The sequence below is a fragment of the Cnephaeus nilssonii genome, assembly GCF_951640355.1.
Source record: "Cnephaeus nilssonii genome assembly, chromosome: 1".
Lineage (NCBI taxonomy): Eukaryota > Metazoa > Chordata > Mammalia > Chiroptera > Vespertilionidae > Cnephaeus > Cnephaeus nilssonii.
Window position 1 is genome coordinate 34,998,368 of NC_137072.1, and position 15,479 is coordinate 35,013,846.

General features: G+C 43.9%; 1 long non-coding RNA gene and 1 pseudogene across 2 annotated transcripts in view; one reads left to right on the forward strand and one right to left on the reverse strand.

Moving 5' to 3' along the window:
* LOC307102138 (large ribosomal subunit protein uL4-like) overlaps positions 1-9,142 on the forward strand; it is a 173,388-nt pseudogene extending 164,246 nt beyond the window's left edge. The window contains exons 4-5 of the transcript in view: positions 5,110-5,307; positions 8,796-9,142. The product of the transcript in view is annotated as a large ribosomal subunit protein uL4-like (transcript). The remainder of the gene's footprint in view (positions 1-5,109; positions 5,308-8,795) is intronic.
* LOC307104118 overlaps positions 1-15,479 on the reverse strand; it is a 347,699-nt gene that overhangs the window by 308,125 nt on the left and 24,095 nt on the right. The window lies entirely within an intron of this gene.

Here is a 15,479-nt window from a genome sequence, read left to right on the forward strand (position 1 = left end):
TCTATTGACTCCATCCACCCTTGCCTACCCCTCCCTTCACCACACTATTGTCTGTGTCCATGGGCTGTGCATATGTGCATATAAGTTCCCCAGTTAATCACTTCCCACACCCCCCGCCTTCCCTCTGAAATTGGTCAGTCTGTTCCATGCTTCTATGTCTCTAGATCTATTTTGTTCATTAGATTCCACACATGAGTGAAATCATGTGATACTCATCTTTCTCTGACTGGCTTATTTCCTTTAGCATAATACTCTACAGGTCCATCGATGATGTTGCAAACAATAAGAGTTCTTTCTTTTTTTACAGCCACATAGTATTCCATTGCTTAAATGTACTGCAGATTTTTATCTATTTATCTGCTGAGGGGCACTTGGGCTGTTTCCAAATCTTAGCTATTGTAAATTGCGATGCTATGAACATAAGGGTGTATGCATTCTTTCTGATTAGTGTTTTGGGTTTCTTAAGGTATATTCCTAGAAGTGGGATTATGGGTCAAATGGGAGTTCTATTTTTAATTTTTTGAGGAAACTCCACACTGTTTTCCACAGTGGCTGCACCAGTTTTCTTTCTTACCAGCAATGTACTAGGGTTCCTTTTTATCCACATCCTTGCCAATACTTACCATTTGTTGATTTATTGATGATAGCCATTCTGACAAGTATGAGGTGATACCTCATTGTCATTTTGACTTGCATCTCTCTGATGATTAGTGAGCATTTTTTCATATGTCTCTTGGCCATCTGTATGTCCATTTTGGAGAAGTGTCTATTTAGGTCTTTTGCCCATTTTTTAAATGGATTGTTTGTCTTCCTTTTAAGTTGAATGAGTTCCTTATATATTTTGGATATTAACCTCTTATTGGGAGTATCATTGGCAAATATGTTTTTCCATGCAGTGGCCTCTCTTTTCATTTTGTTGATGGTTTCTTTTGCTGTGCAGTAGCTTATTATTTTGATGTAGTCCCGTTTGATTATTTTCTCCTTAGTTTCCATTGTCCTAGGAGATATATCAGTAAACATATTTATTTGAGAGATGACTAATATCTTGCTGCCTATGGATTCCTCTAAGATTTTTTATGGATTCCCATCTTACATTTAAGTCTTTTTATCCATTTTGAGTTTATCTTTGTGTATGGTGTAAGTTGGTGGTCTAGTTTCATTTTTTTTTTCTGCATGTATCTGTCCAATTTTCTCAGCACCACTTATTGAAGAGACTGTCTTAACTCCATTGTATGCTCTTGCCTCCTTTATCAAATATTATTCAGCATAATGGCTTGGGTCAATTTCTGCGTTTTCTGTTCTGTTCCACTGGTCTATATGCCTGTTCTTGTGCCAATACCAAGCTGTTTTGAGTGCAGTGGCTTTGTAGTATAACTTGAGATCTGGAATGGTGATTCTTCCAACTTTGTTCTTCTTTCTCAAGTTTGCTGCAGTTATTCATAATATTAATTATAGCCACCATGCTGTACATTTCATTCCCAGGATTTATTTATTTTATAATGGGAAATTTGCACATTTTGACCACTTTCACCCTCCACTCCCACCCCACCTCTGGCAACCACCAATCCATTCTCTGTATCTGTAAGTTAGGTGTGTGTGTTTTTTTTAAATTCTACATATAAGTGCGCTCCAATGATATTTGTCTTATTTCACTTAGATTAATGCCCTCAAGGTCCATCTATGTTGTCACAAATGGCAGGATTTCCTTCTTTTTATGGCTGAATAAAATAATACGTATATATGTACCACATTTTCTTTATCCATTAATCCACCGATGAACTCTTAGGTTGCGTCCATGTCTTGGCTATTGTAAATAATGCTGAAATGACCATGAAAGGTGCAAATATCTTTTTGAGTTAGGATTTTATTTTGTTTGTTCTTGCTAAAATCCAAAGAAAAGCTTTTAATATCAGTCTGGCTACCACTTTAACACTATTTTCATTATACCTTTATTTTCTTTTATTTGTGCCATTATTTATATACTAGAGGCCCAGTGCATGAAACTCATGCACTGGAGGGGTGTCCGCCAGCCCAGCCTGCACCCTTTCCTATCTGGGACCCCTTGGGGAATGTCCAATGTCCAGCAGTGGGACATCCCTCTCACAATCTGGGACTGCTGGCTCCTAACCACTTGCCTGCCTGCCTGCCTGATTGCCCTTAAACACTTCTGCCGGCCAGCCTGATTGGCCCCAACTGCCCTCCCCTGCCAGCCTGGTTGCCCCAAAGAGTTTTTTAAAATATTTTATTTTATTGTTTAAAGTATTACATATGTCTCCTTTTTTTCCCCATTGACCTTCTCCCGGCCTCCCCTACCCCCTCCGGCACATGCCCTCACTGCCCCCACCCCCCAGTGTCTTGTGTCCATTGGTTATTTTAAAACAGATTTCTCATTATCTCTGCTGTCTCATATTTCTCACCCAACTTCCTATTATCATTTTTAGATAGAAATGGGATGAAATAAATATCAATATTAAACTCAATAAACCTCAGGCAGTATCAGGTCTCCCTCCTTGTTCTCCTGACATATCGTGTGTTTTCTGCTGTTGTATCATTTTTCATGCTGTTTATTTTAATAAGCCTCCAAACCAGATCAAAACCCCTTGAGAAGAAGGACACTGCTTTTATTTCTGATTCTGAGTGCCTAGTAAATGCCTGACAGTAATGGTCAGTAAATGATTGATTCACTCATTCATTTATTCAATAGCCAATCAAGATAATCCTAGAATAAAAACAGAAAACAGGAATTCTGCTACACATGGACAAAAGAGCCAAAACAGATGATTCCCTTTGCCTTGGAAAGGATATTTATAAGAGTCCCAGAATTGTCCACTTTTAAAAAAAGTATCTGAGGCAAGTTTTCCTCCCTCTCACACCACTATTGCCCCATATCTTGCCACAATAGTGGTGGAGCAAAAGGGACATCGGACTGGTCACACCAACTATCCTACTGTGAATCACTCTGCAAGGTCCCAAAGCCAAACTCAGATTACCTTAAAAACCTGCATTCCCCAACAGACTGGAGTGTTGCATGGTTGTTGCATTAATAATGATGTCACAGCCAGACTGAGGATGCCTTTCTAGCAAAGAGCAAAAGGGAAAATGAAACAACTAGGGAGAGAAAGTGTTTATTGAAATGCAAATGAATCCTTTGTGCAAGTGCCTTAGAGCTTCTCACAAAGAAAATCTGTTAGAAGATAGCAGCATTTGTCTTTCTCCCTCCCTTGCTTATCTCTACAGTGTTATAGGGAACTAGTAATATGAAAATATATAAATTCTGGAGACAGAATACTTATTTTAAAGACACATACTTCCTCTAAAATTAGCAACAACAACAACAACAAATATATATATAGTAAAGGTTCCCAGAAGAGTAAATTAATGTTGATTCAAATAATTCTTTTTCCCAATGGGGCCTTGGACAGCAGGAGCAAAGGTAGAGCCGGCCCCTTCCTAGAAGCCATTAGTGGGAATGCCTGTTGACATCCCCAGGCCTGCTGGCAGGCCATCTGACCTCGGTGCTGTCACTCTACATGGGTTGCCTCTCAGTCAGCCTGGCAGCTTCTTCACAGGCTCAGAGAGCAAGGACACTCCTCATCTTCACTCTGGTAAACAGCAGTTGTGAGAAGTGGAGCTGGCACAGCCTTTTGAGTTCTGCAGATGAGAAAGTGCTCTTGAAATGTAAAATATTAAAAAATGTTTTAACATCATGAGGTGACAGTCACTGTGAGGCTGATGGGGCCAGCAGAAGAGATGTGTGTTTCTTCATCCCAGTCCAGTGAGACCTTTGCAGGGTCATATTTCTGACAATTATCTAATTTTTGTAAATATAAGTTTTGCAGAAGTTGGAGCACAGAGTTTTAAATATTTTCTCGGTTTATACTGGACTCTGTGAACAAATGCTCTCTTTTATTTGTCATGGACCCCATGGACCAACATCTAAATATTGTTCCTGCTATGGAAAAAACCACCAGGGCTTTTCCATCAGTCTACCCAGACTTCTCCTAGAACTGAAATGGAACGTCACTCATTTACTTTCTGTTTTTATGTACCCTCTGAAATTCTAGATTCTTCAGTCTTAAGTGGAAATTTCTTAGTCTCCATTTGCATTTTGAACATCTGACATGATTATAATTAAACTAGAGGCCAGATGCACAAAATTCGTGCAAGAGTAGGCCTTCCTTCCCTCGGCTGCCAGTACTGGCTTCCCTCTGGCACCCGGGACCCAGGCTTCCCTCGCAGCCCCAGCTTTGTCTGGAAGGTCGTCTGGAAGGACGTCTGGTCTAATTAGCATATTATGCTTTTATTATTATAGATGGTTTATAAATAGTAAACTCATATAGTCCCTAATCAGAAATAAGCATTTTCTCTCCATCTTCCAAAAGGTAATTTCTTGGATATTGTCTTAGCCCTGAGGTAAAATGCTAGATTATGGACATCCTCCCATTCTGTTCCCCAAGCCCCAACTTTGCTTTGTTTTTGATCAGGGACCAGGAGGTTTTACCCCATGGCTAGTAAGATGCTCTTGCAAGTTAGGCTTTCTTCACAAAATCATGTCTTCTCTCTACCACCCCATGATAAATAGGATCTGTACTGCCTGACGCTGGTGAACAATGGGTGGAATGCATATTAGAAAAATCTCATTTATCTTCTGCTTTGTTTCTTGATAGGGGTCCTTGTCACTGGAGCTATTGTGTGACCAGCTCTGGAAAGGGCAACTCATTAGTTTTTCTTATCAAGATAGCAAGGTCCTTTTAAGCAGCAAAGCACTTACATTTTAGATTCAGTTAGGAAGCTGCATAGTGTGTGTGTGTGTGCATTCACTTCATAGCCTCTGCTTTGAGATGGAGTAGTGTCTCACAGATCCAGTGTTCACCGCAGTTGGAACTAGTGGACCACCCACTTGACCACTTCCACGGCGGATGGGCTAGCTGGTCAGCACAATGTCATCAGGTCCCATAGTTTTATAGGAAACCGGGTCAATCTGAGCAAGTACAGGAAGCAGAAAGCCATTGGCATATTGAGGGATGTTCATGGATTTCTTTTCTGAGGTAGTTTGTTTCAAAATTAAACAAAAGCCCTTTTTCTGAAGCTTCCCCTTGGTTTCCTCAGTCCTGGGCTCTCACATCCTGGGCTCGCTTGACAAGTGCGCTTTTCAGAACGTCTCACAGTTGCCACCTGGACAACTGGGAGAATGTCAACAAATCAGCAGTATTTCTAATATGTCAGATGGAATTCAACTTTTTCACACCATTTCGAAAATCATAGTGACAGGTGAAATGGGACAACTGTGCATCAGGCCACTAGTTGGTAAATTTAGCCGACACACTAAGAGAGAGCTCCTCTCCTCCAGCAGCTGAGAAAACAAACCGAAATGGATACATCCTGCCAGGGTTGTGAATGATCTCCTGGGGATACTGGCCTCTTCTGAAAACACAGTGATTTCTTTCAGAACAGTAGGATGCCATGTAGCTCACTTGTTGAGTGGATATGGTAAGTAATTGGCTTGCAAGGTAGAATCCTCTCTTATGGAATGCTGTTGAATTCCCACTTGTCATTCACTTTCCTTGGAATAGTCACCACTCATGACTCATACTCTTCACAATTATGATGAAGAAATTATTTGCTTGACAGTGGATAAGCTCTCAGAGTGCTGGATAAGTGTTGTTCATTGAGTACCTCGTATGTCTAACAGATGCCTGATAGAAAAAAAGGCACTCAGTACATTTGTTTGTGAATGGACTAATGACTGAATGCAAAGATGTTCCTGTCTAAACTTTCTTTTCCTTATTGAAGTAACTCCAGTCTGACATTCTACGGGACGGCCATGTAGGTGACTGAGTCCAGCTTCTGTCTTTGGGGACTGATATCTGGGCTGTAGCTTCCTGGGGCCTCAGTTTATTCTCATATGATAAGTAGTGCTAACTCAAACCTTACCAGATGTTCTAATCCTAGTCCCTCAGGGAGCTTGACAGTTTACACCCATTTGAATGTGCAAATTCTCAAAAAATGGTTAATACATAAGGTTGCTAACAATTTATTATGTTGTGTTGGTCCTATTTTTTTCTATCAGTCATGGCATCTGAGACCACCTAAGTGTTCTGAGCATGTGCAGCTAAAGGACCACAAAGAATCAGGGGTCTTGAGTAAGGAAAGAAAGGGAGGTAGAAAAATCTCCCAAACCAAAATTCACTTACTTCACAAGTTTCCCAATTACCAATCAGTAAACACCCACAAATAAAGGCAGACTACATTCCTGGTAAGCATGAAATCCAACAAACCCATGCAAATGAAAACCATATCTAACTGATACTAATTCCACAATTTTTCCATAAAACATAGGTCTGTCATGAGTCACCCCATAAGAGTGCTTGGTTTCCTGCACATCATTATTTTACCCCTTATCTTGTTCCCACATTATTTAACCAAATATCTTCCATTGCTACAGCACTTGACAATGTTAAATATTAGAGTAGTCACATCCATGTTCATGCATAATTAAGAAATGGATTAGATACTTCGAAAATTAAAATAACTGCTACAACTTCCAAGGCTAGAAAAATTACCCAAATCCAGTATTACTTCCTGAGTTTTGTTTCATGGGATATTTATGACACGCTCTGATAAAATATTAAACCAGGCTGTTCTGATTAGAAACAGGTGTCATTGAGGTGGAGCTTACTTGGCATTTGTTCGCAAGAGCTCTTCTCTGATACATTGACTTTGCTTTGCACTTGCCTTATCAGCTCTGCTATTTTAATGCTAAGAATGAAGAAATGGACCCCAGAAGGGTGAGTGGTTTGCTCTGCATTAATGAATTACCCTGCTTTTCAAACAGCTGCACGCATCCTGCCCGTTATATTTGCCTTCAAGCCCCCTCATTGGTGTGAATAATGATGAAGGGAAGAATATATCACATTTCCTGCCATCGGACATCTCCATGACCTTATAAATATGGCCATGGGGACATAACTCATTTCCCCTTCATCTTGGATTCAACCCTGAAATCTGAGTTTGATGACCTGGTTCCCATTCCATAATGCACAGCCCATCCCTTGTCCCCTCCCTCACTTCACATCCAATTCCTCGTGTCCCATTTCTCCTCCAAACTAAACCCTAAGCCTCCTTCAGGGCTTGAGTGAAGCATCACCAACTGTAAGATATTCTTGCTAACCTGGTCCCTGAGGTTTCCTGTCCATTGAACCCACTCCTACACCGCCCCATGTGTGCGTATGCACAAATATCACTGCCTGTTCCTAAACACTGTTTTTCAAATTGATATAAACTCTTCTGTGTGTTTTTAACCAATTAAGAATAATTTTTGAATGCAAATATAAATGTGGGTCAGATTTTGCCCTCAAATTCCAAAACCATTTTCTCTATAGCTGATGTGTAGCTCTTGCTTGGTGAAGATTTAAATGACTTATCAATAAATGATTATTACAAATCAAGACCACCATTTGAATAGACCCTGCTTTTTATCCAGTGACTCCATAACCAGCACTTTTCAAGAGTTTCCTCCTTGACACAGTGGATGTACATCCCTAGGGTGTAGGGATACACTCTGAAAAGACAGACAACATAAAACATTTTAAGTCTCTTGCTTTGTTTTAAAACTTCATGTGAACATTTTATCTTTCATGATAAACCTTCTCATTTTCAATTTTTAACCCTTTGCACTCGCTTGCTTTTTTCTCGATTCCTTTATTCTAATGCTAACCGTGTCAAGTCACACTCGACATCAGAGTGCAAAAGGTTAAATGTTTTAAATTACTCACCATTAACTACAAACACCAGTCTAAAAAAAGATCTCATGGGTCTACAATACCAGATTGAAAAACTAGAATGTCGTTGAACATGACCCTTTTCACTGTTCCTTAAAAGAGGCGAGATATTTGTTATTAACTCCTTGTTATAGGAGAGAAAAATGGATCCCCAGTTTGATTCACTTCCCTGAGTGACAGATTAGTGACATGCCAGGATTCAAACCCAAATGTGGGAACTCCAAACCTGCAAAAATGTATTTTCCCTTCAAGAAGTTTCCAGTGCCTCTGGCCTAATCTTATATGAAAGTGTGTCTTTTACCTACCACTGGCCACCTAGAAGCAGTGAAAGAAACTGCCCACTCCCCTGGCACTACTGTCCCCATGTTCATGCTGGCTCACTCCACTGGAAACCTTATACCCAGCTCTCAGCCTAGTCTCTTCTGCAGCCACATCCAGCATCCAAACTAGAAACCCAAGGGAAGCGCTACAGTCTCTCTGTATATTCCCATCGCATAGCTCCCAGGAGCACTTTATTGTCCTCGTTATTATCATGCATCTGTGTTTTGTTTGTTTGTTTTGTTTTGTTTTGTTTTTTATAAACAAGCTATAAAGTCTTTGGTCATAGTAATAATCTCTTCTGCATCTTAGTGCCATTCCTCACTCAGCTCAGTGTCTGGCTTTTTATAAGTGCTCTTCTTTTTGTATTTATCAAATGAACTAGAGGCCCAGTGCATGAAATTCGTGCACGGGTAGGGTCCCTAGGCCTGGCTGGCGATCAGGAATGATTGGGGCCTTCTGACTACTGGCCAGGGCCTCCCTTCCACAGCTGCCAGCTGCCAGCTGCTGGCTGGGGCCTGCCTTCCCCAGCTGCCAGCTGCTGGCTGGGGCCTCCCTTCCCCGGCTGCCGGCTGGGGTCTTCCTTTGTTCCGCGCTGCCCCCTGGTGGTCAGCACACGTCATAGCAAGTGATTGAACTCCTGGTCTCCCGGTCGAACTTTTGAGGGGACAATTTGCGTGTGCCCCTTGGATGCAGCATCCAGCCTCATGGAGGGGCTGACAGGCCTAGACACTCCAGCAGCAGCAGAGCAGCGAGGCAAGATCCGCCGCTGGAGTGGGCGGATCCAGTCTCGCCGCTTGGCCCCCTGTGGCCCCCGGCCAGGCAGACAGGCCCAGACACTCCAGCAGTGGCAGAGCGGCTCCTGTGGCCCCCGGCCAGGCCGACAGGCCTGGACACTCCAGCAGCAGGGGAGCAGCGAGGCCCCCATGGGCGCTGGCCAGGCAGACAGTCCCGGACATTCCAGCAGCAGTGGAGAAGCCAGGCTGGATCTGCCCCCTCCAGCTGCGGATCCAGCCTCGCCACTCAGTCCCCATGGCCCCTAGACACTCCAGCAGCACCATCTTTGTTGGGTTAATTTGCATACTTGCTCCTGATTGGCTGGTGGGCGTAGCGGAATGACAGTCAATTTGCATGTTTCTCTTTTATTAATGTAGATGAGCTAGCTTCCTCATTTCCCAAGACTGGGCAGAGAGAGATGGAGCGGGTTTAAAAAAACATGAACCATTTCCCCTAAAGCCAAAGCTGAAAATACTTGCAACAACGAATCACAGCACAGTGTCACTCCAACCCAGGCCACAGCTTTCCCTCTCAGTGTAGGTAATGACATACAGCATTCTTAAAGTACTAATGGTTTGTAGCCTAAATAAGCCAGGTATGTACTCTGATTTCCTCTTACTGCCTGGTGAAAAATATTTTACAGTTTTGTAATTTTGCTTCTTAATATCCAAGATGATTGACCATACCACCCAGCAGCCTGAAGGAAGACATCCTTAAATGCCATGATTATTTATCCCAAAATATCAGAACAATTGTATTTGAAATTTGATTTTCTCAAAAATATTCCTATAACTGCCTTCCCTTTGATTCAATGACTGGAATAGGAGGGAGGGACAGGCTGCTTCCAGGCTGGGCTCTTTCCCATTACTCCGCTTCTCCGTCTCCCCCCCACCCCCCAAGAGAGCCATGGAATTGAAATGTTGCATGTCCCTCATCTTTTCTTATGATATATTGTAACTTCTCAAGGCTTGAGATTTCAATCCTGGATTTTCAGCTGATAGGCGAAAACTGATTTCCCATATATTCCACTTTGAAAGAGGTACTATGTCTGAAGAAACCATTATCCTCTGATATTTTCACTCTGGTGAAACCATGGATCCTCGCAGATAATCCCACACACACTTACACACTCTTCAGCGCCAAGAATGGTGAGGCTTTCATTTTTCTAAATGACCTAATAAATCAAAGGTAACTGCATTTTCTGAATACACTCGCCTTCACAATCTTAGAATAAAAAAGCAGGTCTATTTTTCTATAGGGAAGGTTGGAAATTGTTATAAATAGTTGGGGAATGCATCTTCTCTTTCATATTTTACTTTTATATTTTCTAGTATATAATTCAATTCAATTTCTTCTGGGGCGGGGAACGCAGGCGGCGGTGGGGGGGGGGGGGGCAGGAGGCGGGGGATGAGCTGGACCATCCCCAAGATGGTTTTTATATGTTTCACATGTAGATACATCCTATAGAGAGGCAAATAGCATCAGAGGCCACACAGCTTGTCTTAGATGGCAGTTTTAACTCACAGGCATCACCTGTGTGTAATAAAAGACTTGCGGAGCGGATTCTAAGTTGAATCTGGAGGTATAATGATTCACAATTCTAGAAGAAGCAAGCAGATTCCCATAGCCCCAGCTATCTCTGGTTCCCAAAACTCTGGGTCCTGACTGCACACTTGCCAGCATGTGAAAGACCCAGCCTGCAGTGTACATAAACTGAAAATCTCTAGCCAGGCTCACTTGCTTTGGGGATACTCTGTCGCCTGCACTCAGATCCCCTGGACTGTGGCAGTCTTCCTGCCCACTTCTGCTACCTCCACATTGATCTCGGGGGCGGGGGGGGGGGGGCGGGGGGGAATGATTTAACTGGCCATTTAGATAGATTCCTCAGGCCGCCCAACAAAGATATCCACTCTTCCATAATCTGCTCGTTCTCCATGGAGAGACGTGGGCTTAGCTCCCAGAACTGCAATCTGTTGAAAACACCCACACTGTTGAACGTCCACACTGTTCCTACAAATGTGGAATCCAAGGAATAATAAAAAGCAATGCAAAGTACAGTGTCCCTTAGTAGTATTTTATTAAAGCCTCACTTTGAGGCAATAAAAGGTAATTGAAAATAAAAATCAAACAAAGAAAGCACAACAAAAAGCCCCTTGTTGGATGTATTGTGGGTATCCCATCAAAGTGTTCACTTCTACAAAAATAGCCTACAAAGAGCAAGCCATCTTAATAAGGGAATCAAATTATTTTCATTGAGCATATTCACACTTCAGCTATCCATCTTCTACTCATTTGACTCAAATTCTTAGTTAAAAATTAATTATCCTAATTATTCAAAAAGTTGAAGATATGCATATCCTGATATATTCCTAAAGATGCCTAGAGAAGCCTACATAAAAATATACATACAGCATTATTTTAAGAGCAAAAGGAGAAAAAACCTAAGTACCCCTTAACAGGAGAATGATTTTTATTAAAACAAATTGAAATACTATACAGTATTTAAAAATGAAATAGCATCACAAGATACTGTTTCACATCCTCTGGGATAGCTATGATAAAAAAGACAGAAAGTAAATACATGTTGGCAAGGATGTGGCAAAATTGGAATCCTCATATATTGTTGATAGGAATGGGAAATAGTGCAGCCACTTTAGAAAAACTGTTTGGGAGTTCCAAAAAATGTTTAACATAGATTTACCATCTGACCCAGCAATTCCACTCGTGGGTATATACCCAACAAAAATGAAAATATATGTCCACTCAAAAACTTATACATGAATGTTCATAGCAACATTATACAGAATAGTGAAAAAAGTGGAAACCATCCAAATATCCATCAACTGATGAATGGATATATAAAAGTGGTATAAGCATACAATGGAATATTATTTAGACATGAAAAGGAATAAATTACTGATGCATGCTGCAACATGAATGAACCTTGAAAATGTTATGTGAAAGAAACTAGACACAGAAGGCCAAATGATGTATAAGTTCATTTATTTGAAATATCCAGAAGAGGAAAATCTACACAGACAAAAAGTAACTTAGGTGTTGTGCAAGGAGTGATTGCTAATGGGTACAGAATTTACTTTAGGGAGGGATGAAAATGTTCTAAGATTCAATTAGGATGATGGTTGCACATCCCTGTGATTATATGTTAAAAAAAAATTGAATTGTATTTTTTAAATGGGTGAGTTGTATGATGTATTAATTACATCTCAATAAAACTATTTTTTAAGTTACAAAGGAAAAATATGTTATCAACATGATTAATTCCTACAACATAGTGTTGAGTAATAAATAAAAAAGGCTGCATATAATATAACTAGAGGCCCAGTGCATGAATTCATGCACAGGTGGGGTCCCTCGGCCTGGCCAGGGATTGAGGTCTATCAGGGGGGCAGGGGGTAAGGCCTGCAAGAGGTTGGCCAGCTGGGGGAGGGATGATGGGAAATTGGCTGACCGGCCCCCCAATCAGGACCATCAGGGGAGTGGCCAGCAGGAGGGAGGAACTGTGGGAGGTTGGCCTGTGGCCCCTCTGACCAGGGCCCAGAGGGAGGGATCATGGGAGGTTGGCCAGCCAGCCCCCTGATCGGGTCCAATGGGGAAGCCAGGTGGCCAGAGGTGGGGAGGGCATGCAGGAGGTTGGCTGTCCAGGGGGAGAAGCCAGAGGAGGTTGGCTGGTGGGGAGGGAAAGGGTTGTGGGAGATTCGCTGTGGAAATGCACTGAACACCAGGGGGCAGCTCCTGCATTGAGCGTCTGCCCCCTGGAGGTCATTGCGCATCATAGTGACAGGTCAACCAGTCCTTCCAGTCATTCCCTTCATTCCATCGTTAAGTTTCCTTAGGCTTTTATATATAGACTAGAGGCCTGGTGCACAAAATTCATGCACAGGGGTGTGTGTCCCTCAGCCCAGCCTGCACCCTCTTCAATCTGGGACCCCTTGAGGGATGTCTGACTGCCCGGTAGGATCGGGCCTAAACGGGCAGTCTGATGTCCTTCTCACAATCCAGGACTGCTAGCTCCCAACTGCTTGCCTGCCTGCTTTCCTAATTGCCCTTAACTGCTTCTGCCTGCCAGCTTGATCACCCCCTAACCACTCCGCTGACAGCCTGATTGATGCCTAACTGCTCCCCTGCCAGCCTGTTTGCTCCCAACTGCCCTCCCCTGCAGGCCTGGTCACCCCTAACTGTCCTCCCCTGCAGGCTTGGTCCCCCCAACTGCTCTCCCCTGCAGGCCTGGGTCCCCCCCCAACTGCCCTTTCCTGCAGGCCTGGCTGCCCCCAACTTCCCTCCTCTGCTGGCCTGGTCACCCCTAACTGCCCTCCCCTGCAGGCTTTATCCCCCCCAACTACCCTCCCTTGCAGGCCTGGTACCTCCCAACTGCCCTCCCCTGCTGGCCTGATCACCCACAACTGCCCTCCCTTGCAGGCCTAGTCCCTCCCAACTTGTGGCGACCATCTTGTGTCCACATGGGGGCAGCCATCTTGTGTGTTGGAGTGATGGTCAATTTGCATATTACTCTTTTATTAGATAAGACTAGAGGCCCGGTGCATGAAATTCAAGCGGGGGGGGGGGTCCCTCAGCCAGGCTTGCACCCTCTCCAATCTGGGACCCCTCAGGAAATGTCCGACTGATGGTTTAGGCCCCATCCCTGCCAAAACCGGCTGTCAGATATCCCTCTCATAATCTGGAACTGCTGGCTCCTAACAACTCGCCTGCCTGCCTGCCTGATTGCCCCTAATGACTTCTGCCTGTCAGCCTGATCGCCCCCTAACCACTCCCCTGCCAGCCTGATCCCCCCCCAACTGCCCTTCCCTGAAGGCCTATTCACCCCTAACTTCCCTCCCCTTCCAACCTGGTCGCCCCCAACTGCCCTTCTCTGCAGACCTGATCTTGCCTCCAACTGCCTTCCCCTGCAGGCCTGGTCACCCCCAACTGCCCTCCCCTGCCAGCCTAGTCGCTCCCAACTGCCCTTCCCTGCTGGCCTGATCACCCACAACTTCCCTCCCCTGCCAGCCATCTTGTGGTGACAATCTTGTGGTGGCTATCTTGTGGTGGCCATCTTGTGGCAGCCATCTTGTGGATGACATTAGGGCATCACACGAGGACACGAGGACCACCTAGGCTTTTATTAGTATAGATAGATTATATATATATATATATATATATATATATATATATATATGAAGCCTAAGTGACCATCCAACCATCCAACTATTCGACCATTCAACCGGTAGCTATGACACACATAGACCACCAGGGGGCCTATGCTCAACTTACAGACATGGAAACATGGAACAGACTGATGAATCTCAGAGGGAAAGGGGGAGAGAGGAGGGTGGGAAGAGATTAACCAAAGATCTTATATGCATACTAGAGGCCCAGTGCACAGATTCATGCATTGGTGAGGGTCCCTCAGCCTGGCCTGTGGGTATCGGGCTGAAACCAGCAGTCCGACATCCCCAGAGGGGTCCCAGATTGCAAGAGGTTGCAGGCCAGCCCGAGGGACCCCACCAGTGTACAAATCCATGCATCCGGCCTCTAGTATTTATATAAAATATAAATATATACCAAAAAATACTACATTAGTATTAGGTATGTATATGCATATGTAATAAAGGAGGGACAAGAGGAGGGGGAAGGAGAAGCTTTTCTTAGAGAGTTAGTACACAAGGTTTCCAATTCCATTGGTAGTATCTTATTTCTTAAGTTTGGTTGAGGATACAAGATATTCATTATAGTGTCCTTTATGCATTTTAATTTTTAAGCAATATTATAACAGAAATAATAATAATGATTAATAAGCAAAATCATCCAGAAAGGGCAGCTGTATTTCATTAGAACCTTATTTGCCCTATTATTAGTTTTCTGCTCCCATTAGGTTTATATTGAGTTGCAAAATCAAAGAAAAGTTAAATTTCCTATGATTTTTTGGTTGCAACTTTAATATCTATATATATAAAGAGCCAGGGTCTGTCACATCTGAAACAACTGAATGGATGACTGAACAGGCTGAGTGGGGCGACCAGGCTGGCAGGGGGTTAGTGAGGGATGACCAAACTCCTGAGCAATAGGCTGCGTGGACAACCAGGCCAGCAGGGGGGACAGTGAGGGGCAACCAGGCCAGCAGGGGGGGCCATGAGGGATGACCAAGCTGGCGGGGGGGGGGGGCAGTTGGGGGCAACCAGGCTGGCAGGGGGGGCAGTAAGGGGCAACCACACCAGAAGAGAGGTGCTGTTGAGGGCAACCAGGCCGGCAGGGAGGGCAGTTGGGAGCGACCAGGCCAGCAGGGTGGGAAGTTAGGGGCGATCAGGTCAGCAGGCAGAGGCAGGAGATTAGGGGTGATCAGGCTGGCAGGGGGGCCAGTTAGGGGCAATCAGGCAGGTGAGCAGTTAGGAGCCAACAGTCCTGGATTGTGAGAGGGATGTCCTGGGGATCGAGCCTAAACTGGCAGTCGTACATCCCCCAAGGGGTCCCAGATTGGAGAGGATGCAGGCTGGGCTGAGGGGACACCCCCCCCCCCCCCCCCCCCCGCCGCACCGTGCATGAATTTCATGCTCTGGGCCTCTTGTCCCATTATAAAACTCAAAGGAA